Source organism: Schistocerca gregaria, chromosome 10 (genome assembly GCF_023897955.1).
Source record: "Schistocerca gregaria isolate iqSchGreg1 chromosome 10, iqSchGreg1.2, whole genome shotgun sequence".
Classification (NCBI taxonomy): domain Eukaryota; kingdom Metazoa; phylum Arthropoda; class Insecta; order Orthoptera; family Acrididae; genus Schistocerca; species Schistocerca gregaria.
In genome coordinates, this window is record NC_064929.1 from 147,219,019 (window position 1) to 147,232,530 (window position 13,512).

Here is a 13,512-nt window from a genome sequence, read left to right on the forward strand (position 1 = left end):
ACAATGTGCAGAGAGTTAACGAACTGGTGACTGCTAAAGACGCGTCACAGTGAACGAATTGTCACACTACGCTGGGGTAGGGGAAGGAAGTGTTTACAGAATACTGAAAGTGTTGGCGTCAGAAAAAGGTTTGTGCGAGGTGGGTTCCCAGGATGTTGACAGTGGCTCACAAAGAAACAAGAAAAACGGTATGCAGCGAACTTTTGGATCAGTACGAGAATGGTGGAGATGAATTTCTTGGAAGAACTGTGACAGGTGATGAAACATGGTTGCATCAGTTTTCACCAGAGACGAAGAGGCTATGAATGGAGTGGCAACATGCAAATTCACCCCAGAAAAAAATTTCAAAACCACACCTTCTGCTGGAAAAGTTATGGCTACGGTGTTTTTCGATTCCGAAGGACTCTTGCTTGTGGACATCGTGCCAAATGGAACCACCATAAATTCTGATGCATATGTGACGACACTGGAGAAACTTCAAGTTCGACTGAGTCGTGTTCGACCACATCGGCAAAAGCGGGATGTTTTACTGTTGCACGGCAATGCATGGCCACATGTCAGTGAAAAAACCACGGAAGCGATCACAAAACTCGGATGGACAACACCCGCCTTACAGTTCTGACCTGGCTCCATGTGACTATCATCTCTTTGGGAAACTGAAAGACTCTCTTCGGGGAACAAGGTTTTAAGATGTTGACTCCCTTGTGCACGCTGCTAAACAGTGGTTCCAATAGGTTGGTCCAGAATCGTACCGTGCGTGTATAGAGGCGCTGGTTCCAAGATGGCGTGAAGCAGTTGATAGGGATGGAAATTATGTGGAGAAATGAAAATATTGTCCCTAAAGGATGTATCTACACACTGCAAATTTTCAAACATGTAGAATATAAGATAGACTTTTTTTAAAAATACAGTGAGCATTTCTTTTGGAGTGTCCCTCGTATTTTCCCATAGCGGCATTAGACGTATGCTGCTCATGTTGTTTTCTTTTCACATACTGAAGTCAGATTGAGTTAATAAATATGTTATTTGAGTCGTTATTGGGTTGTTATAGGGCATAGACTTTAAAACTTCGGTGAAGTTTACCTGAAGAGAGCATGCCCCTTAAAACTTTCATTTGTAAAAGTTTCGGACATTCTGTAGAGACATTTCGAGACATACAGAGAGAAGGCGAATGGTCGTAACATTCTGCTCTCCGCATATGAAGGAATGTCAAGCAATGCTGACAGGTGTGGATGCACTACGCTCATAAGGGCTCCCGCTCATCTCAGTTTTCCACCTCCTACGTTCTCCTTACAATCTACCAACTCACAGACACTACGCAGCGTCGAATAGTGCCATTGCTCTTATTCAAAAGCATGTCGACATGGCGTACCGGACAGTGGTAACGCACTAAGACAAATCGATTATCAGGTAAATACGAGGGTGAGTCAAATGAAAACCTTAAATTTCACGCTGTTATCCTGTAAGTTGGTAAGCGTGCTACAAACAATGTGCAGAATGTCCTGTAGGTGGCAGCATTGTGCAGATGAACACATACCGTCGCAGTATCAGTATGAAGATGGCCACCCTACTTGCGACTTGCACCAGGAAAGAACAGCGTTTTTTATTCGGTTTTTGCGTAGTGAAGGCTCGAAACCTTTTGAAATTACAGAATAATGAAGGTTCAGTATGGCGATGCAGGTTTTTCACAGCAGCAAATCTATGAATGGAATAGGAAGTTCGCAAATGGTGTGACTTCAGTGGAAGATGCTCCTTGTCCAGGTCAGGCACAACGAGTCGTGGCTCCACAGAACATTGCAGCAGTTGAAGCCATAGTGAAGGAAAACCGCCCAGTGACACTGAATGACATTTCAGCATGTTTACAGCACACACATGGGTCAGCACACCACATTGTGCATGGTGTGACCCAGTCTCACAAAGCGTGTGCAAGATGGGTGCCACGGCAGGTGACTCCTGAAATGAGAGAACGATGTGTTGATGCTTGTGAAAAACTTCTTCGGCGCTTTGAACGAGAAGGTGACGGCTTCCTTGCAAGAATCTTTACTGGGGACGAAACCTGGGTCCACTTCCACCAACCGGAAACGAAGAGAGCGAGCAAGGAATGGCGCTATTCTTCATCACCAAAACCAAAGAAGATTCGAACAGAACCATCAGCAGGGAAGGTTATGCTGACTCTCTTCTGGAACGAAAAAGTCGTCGTTTTGGAGCACTACATGCCTAGAGGGACCACTGTCACCAGTGCATCATACACAGACCTCCTAAAAAATCATCTGCGGCCTGAAATCAAATCAAAGCGACGTGGATTGCTGTCAGCAGGTGTCCTTTTGCAACACGACAATGCGAGGCCTCACACTGCCCGTACAACAGTTGCAACAGACACAGACCTGCATTTTAAGTGTCTTCCTCATCCATCATACTCCACAGATCTTGTCGCAAAGTGTTTTCCATATTTTTGGACCACTCAAAGACGCAATGGGAGGAAAGAAGTTCCGTTCTGATGAAGAGCTACGCCACGCGGTGCATAAGTGGTTGCGCGGACTAGCAAAATAATTTTTTTCTAAAGGAATTTATGCACTATGTAAGCGCTGGATGACTTCAGTTGAGCGTGAGGGAGATTATGTTGAGAAGTGGTAAAGCTTTGTACCACTTCTGCACAATAAATAATATTTAAAAAATATTTAAGGTTTTCATTTGACTCACCCTCCTATAATGTAATGACTGGTGTGAGAGAGACAGGATACACAACAAGTAGTGAGGATCCTACATTCTCCCACGTCCGGATATTTGATGCACACCCTAAGAATGAAGAGAAACCGATGGATCACGACGTAGTTATGCAGATTGGTCTTAAGCTGATAATCATACAGGTATTGACGGAAAGCGCGAAACTGTAAAGTTTGGCGGCTGGTGGATGAATGTATGACGCTGCAGCGCAGTTTCACTGCGCGTTTGGCAAGGATGGTAGGGGGGACATGTCGATGCCGAGGTATGAGATCTTTGCGAATTGCTTTCTACTCAGTTGGACAGTAAGTATGCCTGGAAAACGGGGGCATCAACAATATACGCAGATGAAACGTACTGTCAGATTAAAACTTTTTCTGGACGGAGACTCGAACGCAGGACCTTTGCCTTTCGCGGGCAAATGCTCTTCCATCTGAGCTACCCAACCACGACTTACGCCCCGTCCTCACAGCTTTACTTCTGCCAGTACCTCGTCTCCTACATTGCCCGTGAAAGGCAAAGGTCCTGAGTTCGAGTCTCGGTCTGGCACACAGTTTTAATCTGCCAGAAAGATTCATATCCGCGCACAGTCCGCTGCAGAGTGAAAATCTCATTATAAATACGCAGCGTTTGAGGGAGGACGTTTAGTTCAGCTCAAAGAAGCTGGTTGGAATAATCGGCTAATCGCCTGACATTGGAACAAGAGCGATACCAGTTTTCGACGAATTTGGCAGGAATGGATAAGCCGCGGGCGAACACAGTATTAAGAAGTAAGCGGTCGACCTAGAGAGGCGACACAACGTGAGGACGGAGAAACTGTCAGATTCATCAGTATTGTCGATCCGACTGTTGCTTCAGGTTCATTAATATGAAGCTCCCAGAAAGGGGGATGCATTCATTGCGCCCTCTTGCGTCGACTCCCTGCTAGAATCTCATTGTCTGGAGTGGAACTGTCTTCAGTGAGGAGCTCCGCCTCGAACTTAGCCCATATGACCAGCGTGACTGGACATCGGTGGGATACCGGAATGACTCTCGCTCGCCATACTGCCCGACAACCAAGACTGATGGTCTTGTAGGCTATTTAATTTCATAGCGGCACCCTTATAGCACACGACACGTCGACAATATTCTACGCCTCGTTTCGTTGTCCATCATGGCTTACCCGTGAGCAAGTTGACGTCCGCCCACACACGGCCAGAGTTGCTACTGCTTGTCTCCATGTTTACCAAACATTACCTCGGCCATACAATGAAGGCTTTCACGACCGGATGTTGCAGCTGCTGAGAATTTTTCCGAGCTGTATGACCGTGGTCCATGGCACTATTCAGTCTCTGACATTTCGTCCAAGGCTACGTTGGACATTCTCGGAGGTGCTCCTGGTTGTGGTGAGTCTTGCCGACTGACGAGTCGGACGTCAAAGAGCAGCCTAAATACCGTGGAAAGTGGGCGTGGCATGGATTTCACGTGACAGCAGAGATAAACATTACCAAAGATAAAAGTTTTCAGTTATCGATTATAGTACGTCAAAGATAAAAACTTCTCACCGATTCTATAGCGCAACAGCCCATATATCACTGAAGTTGTTGTTCACATAGCGGATATTTTCCCAGCGGATTTGACTGCTCTCTTCAGACACTGCCTTACCTCTAGTCAGTTCCAGTGGGAAGATGAAATTTATGAGCACGTTGATGGCGTGGCCACGGATAACCCATTGAGTTCTACGATTGCTAATTTTTACATGGAAAAATTCGAACAATTACTATGGAAAAAGCGAGTAAGAAACCATGTCGATGGTATCGATATGTGGATTTGGTCACATGGCAAAAAATCCTTAGATGAATTCTTTTGTTATTTAAATAGTATAAATAAAAAAATACAGTTTACCATGGAAATGGAGAAAGACAATGCAATATCCTTCTTGGATGTCTTCGTCATGAGACAGACTGATGGCAGTTTGAAACATAGTCTTTCTGAAGGTCACACATACTGACAGACACTTGCATAAGGATTCCAACCACCATCCACAACAGAAACGAGGTGTAATTAAAAGTCTAGTGGACAGAACTAGAAGGAGTTGTTGGCCAGAACACCTGGACGCCGAGTTAAAGCATGTAAAGCAGGCTTCTGAGAAGAATGGGTACTCTTGTATGGAAATAAATAGAGTTTTGCGACTGAATAACAGGAGGCTTAAGGACAACGAAAGGACACAGCGATGGAAGAACACTGTTTCTCTACCCTTCAACAAAAAAGGTAACGGATCAAATAGGCAAGATTCTAAGGAAACATGACGTTCGACCGATTTTCAGCTCAACTAAGAAATAGGCCAAGCACTTCGTTAAGGATAAACGTCCCCTCTATCTGCAAGTGGCGTGTATATAAGATTCCGTGTACATGTGATAAGGTCTACACTGGAACTACAAAGAAAAGTGTGAATACATGGTTGAAGGAACATAAAAGTCTTTGGCGACTAGAGGAAAACATACAAATCAGCCGTGGGTGATCACGCTGTGACATTTTCGGAAACTGAAGTTTCATGTACTATGACGAACTATTATTCACGGCTATATAGAGAAGGCATAGAAATATATAAACACGGGAACAATTTTAACAGAAAAGAAGAAGCCATGAAACTCAGTGATATATGGACTCTGGCGCTACAGAATCGATGAGAAGTTTTTATCTTTGACGTAATATGATCGATAGTTATATTTACTCTTTGACAAGGTTTATCTCTGCTATCACGTGAAATTCAGACCACTCCTACTTTCCACAGTATTTAGGCCGCTCTTCAACATCCGACTTGTTAGTCGGCAAGACTTACTATAACTAGGAGCACCCCAGAAGATGTCCAACGTAGCTTTGGACGAAACGCCAGGAATAAAATAGTTCCATGGACCACGGCCATACAACCCGGAAAAATTACTTCCGCCGACAAGATTGCCAGATCTCACCCCAACTGCAAACGTTTGGAGCATAATGGGCAGGGCCCTTCCACTATCTCGGGATTTTGACGATCTAACGCATAAGTTGGACAGAAGTTGGCACGATATCCCTCATGAGGACACCCAAGAATACTGTCAATGAATGCCAAACCGAATAACTGCTTGCATGAGGCACAGAAGTGGAGCTACGCATTACTGATTTTCTCAGTTTGTGTAGCCCCGTCTCGTGAATAAATCACCCAGCTTTTCTGAAATTGTTAACATTTGTTTGTCTGTACATATACATCACATCTACAGACTTCCGTCTCATTCGGATAGTTCCTTCGTTGTGCGTCGTTTCTGTTTTCTGAGAGTGTAGCTAAACCGGCCACTTTGCGCCGCACTAAAACTGATGGAAAATTAACAATATTATACTATGCGTTCCACATTCGTCTCGTCTTCAGATCATGTAGAGCGCCGGTGTTTACTTGAATTTTCTGTTACTCTCTCGTAAGAATATGGAACGAGAGGCGTTTGAAAAGTTCGTGCCAAGTCCGAGAGATGGCACCACCTGCGCATCTCGAGGTCATGTTTAGTTAGTAGCATCTTTCGAAAGAAAGCACACCAAGTTTCAGCCATATTGGTCAATATCTTTCTGTTTGGCATTCGTGTGAATCAAGGAAGTTGAGTGATTGTGAAAGAATGGGCGAAAAAGAATTTCGTGTGGTGATTAAACATTACGTTATGAAAGTCAAAAGGCCTCAGGAGACTAAATAGAAGCTTGATAAACATTACGGTGACTCTGCACCTTCGGTTAGAACAGTATATAAGTGGTTTCAAAATTTTCAGAGTGGCCGTATGTGCACAAGCGATGTTGAACGTTCTGGCCGCATTGTGGAGGTTACGACTCCAGAAATCATTGATAAAATCCATGATATGGTGACGGATGACAGAAGAGTTAAGGTGTTTCAGGTTGCTAGTGCTGTGGGCATCTCGAATGAATGGGTACATAATACTTTGCATAAACATTTGGACATGAGAAAGCTGTCCGCAAGATGGGCTCCGCGATTGCTCGTGCTTGACCAAAAACTGAATCGTGCGAAGTGTTGCAAGAATGGTTTGCAGCTGTTCAGGAACAATCTGCAGAACTTTAATTGTCGTTTCGTCACTGAGGATGAAACATGGCTACATTACTATACTCCTGAGACCAATCTAAACAATGGGTTACCAAGGGAGATTATGCACAAAAAAAGGCGAAGAACATTTCTTCAGCTGGAAAGGTTATGGCGCCTGTCTTTTGGGATTCTCAAGGGATAATATTTATCGACTATCTGGAAGAGGGTAAAACTATTACAGGTGCGTATTATTCATCGTTATTGGACCGTTTGGAAACCAAGCTGCAAGAAAAACGCTGGCGATTGGCCGACAAAAACTTCCTTTTCCATCACGACAATGCACCAGCACACACGTCACCAGTTGTGGTCACAAAATTAATGGAGATAGGATTCCAACTCATTTCACATCCCCCCTCCCCCCTCCGCATATTCTCCAGACTTGATCCCTCGGACTACTATTTGTTCCCCAATTTGAAGAAATGGCTGTCAGGACAAAGACTATTCAAACAAGGAGGTGATTGCAGCAACTAATAGCTATTTTTCAGACTAGCACAATTCCTATTATCTGGAAAGGATCAAGAAATTAAAACAACATTGGATGAAGTGTGTAAGTATAAAAGGAGACTATATCCAAAAATAAAAAAAAGGTTTACCCCAAACATGTAAGCAGTTTTTTTTTTTTTTTTTTTTTTTTTTTTTTTTTTTTTTTGCACTGACTTTTCAAGCGCTCCTCGTATTCAGTTAAAAGGTGGTGTATCAAGCTGCACACTCCACGAGCCCTGCAAAATGGTGGGTCCCCTCTCCAGAGGACGACTGACACTTCATTCCGCCTCCATGACTGGAAGGAGCAACGCCACAGCCAGACAGCTGGTTTCACAGAGAGCAGCTCATTTGCCACTACTTCCAGCTACTCTGTCCCAACAGCTTACGACTTTCTGGATCAGTTGTGAGGAAACGGTTAGCATTGTGTCATCACTTATTTTGCTGTGTGTCCCTGGCCACCTTCGTCCAGCTTCCCTGTTATTTTTGTACTGTGTCCAGACTAGGCGCCTGCAACTCTCGCTTTCCGCGAAGCAGGCCGGTACAGCGGGCCCCGGACCGAGTAGGGGTCAGCCTGCCCGGTCGTTCCGGAAACACAGGCGCTTCCCAGAGACCACCAGGAGGCGTCCACGCCGCCGCAAGAGGTCGCTACAGCCGCGGGCCTCTTTCCTTCCGCTCGACACGTGACTGCAAATAGAGCCATATCCGTGCGCCGAGCAGTATTTAGCCTGGCGCAGGAGCCTGGAGAGGCCACCCCCACTCTCGTGCCCTCTCCTCTTGGCACCCTCCCTCCCTTCTCTTTCCTTTTCCCCCATTCCCCTTCCTCCACCCACTCTTCCCCCGGGCTCCTCCCTTTTTTCCTCCCCTCCCCCTGTCTCCCTTGCCCATGGCATCTGCCCTCCCCTCTCCCTGTCCCACTCCCCTTCCTCCTCCCCCTCCCTTGGCAGGTCCCCGGACTCGCACACACTCAGTGAACATTCGCGCTCCGGAGATCATCGCCATCAGTGTCTCGTGTGAGTGCCTTCGTCTTGTGTTTAGTGTTCTTTCGCCATCACGCCACCACTGTTCACGTGTGCCGTCGCAGTCATCCGTGTTATGTGCGCTGTGTCAACAAGTTAGTGTTTTCTCTCGTCCAGAGTGAACGGCTTCATGTTTATTGTTTTTTGTATCTACATTTTTTGCCCGCCGTTTTTATTGTATTGTCTGTGCCACCTATATGTTATATTATTGTACCACTCAAGGCTGAAGAGGAGCGTAATATGCTGCTGCCAGCCCGCCTTGTATGAGGTGATTAAAATTACAAGAAAAGAAAAAAAAAACCTGGAGAGGCGGTTCACGCCGAGTGAGCCCACTGGTATCATCGTAGCCGCCGCGTCATCCTCCACCGCGGCCAGCGTACCGGAGTCATCCCGCAGGGCCTGTACATGCCATTGGACTCAGGTGATGGCAACGTGGACTCCGCGGCGCTGTTCACGAGATGCCCGGGGCTGGGTTTGGTGAAGTTGCATGGTTACTACAGAGAGTTTCTGTTTGGAAGAATCTCTGATTTAGTTATTGGTAGGCTTGGTGGATCAGTCCTACCTCACGAATATTGTTTAGTAAACTTTGAAGAAAGACTTAAGTTTAAATAAAAACGCTATAACTCATACTCTGAGATTTTCCTATCCGCGGACGGCGGATATATTATTTTGTTTCCGACGTGCCCTGGTGCCCGCATGATGGCACCTTTGTTTCCCTGGCCATGCAGATTCGTTAGGGTGTCCTCACGCGGCTGAACCATCTCCTAAGCTGATAATAGAGACACTCAGGAAGTCGGTGCAGATGAGAAAATTCTTTCCGTATCCCACTAGTGCCACCGATGCAACCATACAAATGCGTAACAGCGAAACGCCTTTGAAACACCTCTCTGTTTCACGGCACACGCAAAATCTCCCTCTGGACCGGTTCTTCTTACCTGTCCCACTGTAAACCAGCACTAGGGTCGGTCTCCAATCTGTCCCTCCACTATATGCACGCCAACAAGCCAGATGGCGCATCGGTAAGGACACTGAACTTTCATTCGAGAGCACAGAACTTCAAATTGTCACCCATTAAGCTAGGTATAGTTTTTCTGTGGTTTACCTAAATCAGTTAAGTCAGTTTCGAGGATGGTCCTATCTGGTGCGAAGAACCTGTACCCACATCATCTTATATGCCCTACATGGGGTGCTGTTGGTCAGAGTTATCACTATGCCTACTAAAAGAGCTTGAGGTCAGCTCTTCTGACACATCTGTTTTGTTCTTTTGAATTACAATAAATGGAAGAAAACTTCCTCTGGCTCTTATTCTCATCCGTTCTCTTCACAAGAGCACATCATCCTCATTTTTCTCCCCCCCCCCCCCCCCCCGTCTACTCCTGTAGCAGATTCTAAATGAAGAACACCGTCTAGCTCCATATGGTCCTTTCGTTTATTAGAATAACTGACATCATGCCTCCTAGACATGGTCTCAGTTATCAGGATTTTGAATTACGTTTAAGTTTTTTTTATCAAGTCCTAAGATATTCTGTTAAGGTACTTTTCTTTAAATAACCTCTACTATAGAGAACTTAAACGTACACTGTGCAGCAGAATTAAAAGCCATTATTTTCGAAACCATGTAACTGTTTGCAATTTGGCTCAAAGGTGCCTTGCTCCATATCAGCGTGGTGTCGACACATCTGAAAGAAAAGGCGAGAGCTCTGAAGCCCATGTGACGTAAAGGTGGGTTAGTGTTATCACATGGGCACCAAATTTCAACACAATTCCTCCCAGTACCACTATGGACGTATCACAGGATGGGAAGTTCCTGACGCCCCCTTCTATGCACATTTAATTCTTCTTTTGACGTCCCTGCTTCAGAGGTCAGAACCATGACGTCCACCACTGACATCGTGTGGTTTCCTTATGGGTAGCCGAGGGAAACATTTCAGTCACACCACCATTCAGAACTGACGATAGAAGGCCTCAGGCTGTGGCATGAAGTGCGTTAATGAAACCAACCCTTTCCTTGGGTCGTTGGTTTCCACACATTTCATGGTCAAAAACGACAGTTCCCATTGCCATGAGCAGCAGAAAGACATTCTTCATAACCTTTGATAATGGTGATACCCCTGAACATTTCAACCCTTCACTGAGGGCAGTGCAGGGTCACATCCCCACTCAACGTGGTCGCATCCACTTAATATGCAGTGTGACAGTAATTTTTGTTCTTGTGTGCAAGTTGGAACACTAGGGACTGTTCAAAACCATTCGACGAAATTTGAACGTGATCCAGAGCAGAAAAGGTTGCTGATGCATTTTCAACTGTCCAGCGCCCTCCTGTGGCATGATCACAGGGCTGGTGCATCACTGATGTATGAGTTAATACAATGGCAAAGGGTCACTCTAAGACCCCCAGTTTGGCAACACCCTTGCTGGCACACAGACGCATTTACTGAGAGTTTTAAAAATGGGCCTTTGCAGAGAAGTGGTCCTCAGCTGCTGCAGGCAGGCTACCACCTGACATCAGTAGGAGGACAAAGGGGGCATCAGCGCTCATTGCGTGTTGCCTATGTCAGGGCAAAGTATACATTAAGGGGCAAACCTATTGTTGATTGACAGGCCCTTAACCAATAGTTCTGCTAACAGGATTAAGAACCCCTGAGGATAATCCTCTTAGCAGAACGACAAGTTAAGGACCTGTCAATCAAAAGAGAACAATAGGTTTGCCCCTGAATGTATACTTGCTCCTGATGCAGGAAACCGGCAATGTGTGCTGATGCACAATTTTGGTCTACTTTGACAACCCTCTGATACCAGTTTCCTGACTGCAGGTAATTATGGCTACTTTACAGGTTGTATTTTTAAAGGCACATTTTTAAAATTCGCAGTAAATGTGGGTGTATGTCATCGAGAGTATTTCCGAAATGCAGGGCCTTAGAGGGACCCATCACCATTAGTTTGGTAAAGTTGCCACCTGAGTTGCCAGAAATATATATTATTCCAGAGTTCTTCACAGGTATGCCATGGTTCTAGAGTTTTGTGTGCAAAATTTAAAGAGTTCTTCAGAAATTGGCAAAGAAAAGAATAATAACTGGAAAAATTTCATTTAATCTTGTAGTAAAATTAATTGCTAAATTTGTGAAAAAAAATCACTATTCTGAATGTGTCTCGCTAAATGTTGGAATGTCCCGGTATGCACCGAACTGTGAAGTAGCAGATGTTCCTGAAGACACGTTATAGAGAGACCTATCTTGAAATCTGGTGCTTAGTTGTAAGAAAGAATATCAAGTTCAACTAAACTTGTTGTAATACAACTACAGATACATTGCTGGGGTTGTCAGCCATTGGATACATTCGACAAGGTGTGTACTGACTTGTACCCACATCCATTTACCACAACTACGGCAGTGAAACTCAGCCTTCAACGAAAAGCTATATGCTAGTGAAGTGGATCTCACATTATTGCAATTGTAAACGATTACCCTCACAAGAAATCGCATTACGTTTTTCGATAAAACTCTTGGGGTGCTACCCAGAACTGTGATCATAACTGTCATAAGAACTCTAGTGCGATTTCACGTATTTTCTTTAGTGAAAATGGGTTCCTCATTATTGTAGTTATGTCATAACTTATTATTTGCACAAAATGTCATTAGGCTCTTGGGGAGCTATTTAGAATTGTGATCAAAATTTTATCTTCGCAAACTGGCATATAATTTTATTTGACATTACAATTGTTCCGATTACTAGTGTTTTCTTCTCCGAATTCTGCAAAAATATTCAAATTTAGTACAGAGCACTCTAGAACTATACTAGACCAACCAAGTGCTCTGAAAAAAAAGTATGATTCTTGAAATTCGGGTGCCAGTTTTACATGACTGTGGCAATGGGTAGCTCATTATTGCAGTTATCTCAGACTGTTAACAGCACAAAAAAATGTCACTAGAGTTTTCCATGTAACTCTTGCGGAGGTATTCTGAACAGTGATTATTACATTTTCTTTCGTAAATCTGGTAATTAATTTCTTTACAAGACTGAAATTTTCCGAAGTATTATTGTTTCCTTTGCGAAATTCTGCAGAACAATTTAAATGCTATACAGAAAAATCTACGACTATAGTATACCTACGAAAAAATATATATTTCTTGAAAGTTGGGTGTCAGCTTCACATGACTTTTGCCCTGGTATTCGCGTATGTGTCAACCATGCATACCTCTGTAATCAAGCAGCAGGAGGGTGGCAATCCAGGAGGGCTGAAAAAGCATCAGCACCTCTTCCTGCTTCAGATCGCTTTTAAATTTCTTGGAATAGTTTTGGCCATCACTACTGGTTCCAACCTGTACACGAGATCAAAAATGGCGGTCATGCTTAATTCCAAAGGGGAGCGATCACGTTCTATGGGGATGCACAACTATAATGTCCTTAGAGCGGAGGTTGGAACGATTTGTACCACTCTGAGACCTGTCTGTCGGGCTGGGCTCGCATTAGGATGGGTGACCACTCGGTCTGCCGAGCGCTGTTGGCAAGCGAGGTGCACTCAGCCCTTGTGAGGCAAACCGAGGAGCTACTTGACTGAGAAGTAGCGTCTCCAGTCTCGGAAACTGACAACGGCTGGGAGAGCGGTGGGCTGACCACATGCCCCTCCATATCCACATCCATTGATGTCTGTGGGGTGAGGATGACACAGCGGCCGGTCACTACCTTTGGGTCTTCATGGCATGTTCGGGAGGCGGAGGAGTCTGAGGCCTTTCTGTGTCGATTCTGAGCGGCGGTGTAGCTGAAACACCTCCCTATGCCACCCATAAGAAATGCTTGTGATTTCAAGTCTGGATGTCCTCATTCTGACCTCCCTCGCAGAGGCGTCAAAAGAAGGGGGTGGAATGTTTGACTACCTTCCCATTGTGTGACTCGCCCACAGAGGCAGTGGGCAGAATTGTGTTGAAATATGGTGTCAGAGTGACATCATTAACCCTCCTTACAAGTCACATGAACTTTCAGCTCTGGCCTTGTTTTCCAAAGCACTGACGACTTAATGTTTGAAACGTTGTCGAGCCCGAGGGTGGCATTAAAGGTCGTCATAGTTTTTCACCTTTACAGCCTATTTTCAAACTTCTGCGTCGCAGCAGCAGCCAATTATGGGGTTTCCAAAGTGTGACCCTTTATTCTGTTGTGCAGTGTAATTTATAGCCGGCCATAATCATGACATCACAAATC

General features: G+C 44.9%; 1 protein-coding gene across 3 annotated transcripts in view; it reads right to left on the reverse strand.

Annotated features, from left to right (window-relative positions):
* LOC126293524 (acetylcholine receptor subunit alpha-like) overlaps positions 1 to 13,512 on the reverse strand; it is a 597,900-nt gene that overhangs the window by 231,381 nt on the left and 353,007 nt on the right. The gene's annotated exons all lie outside the window — the stretch shown is intronic.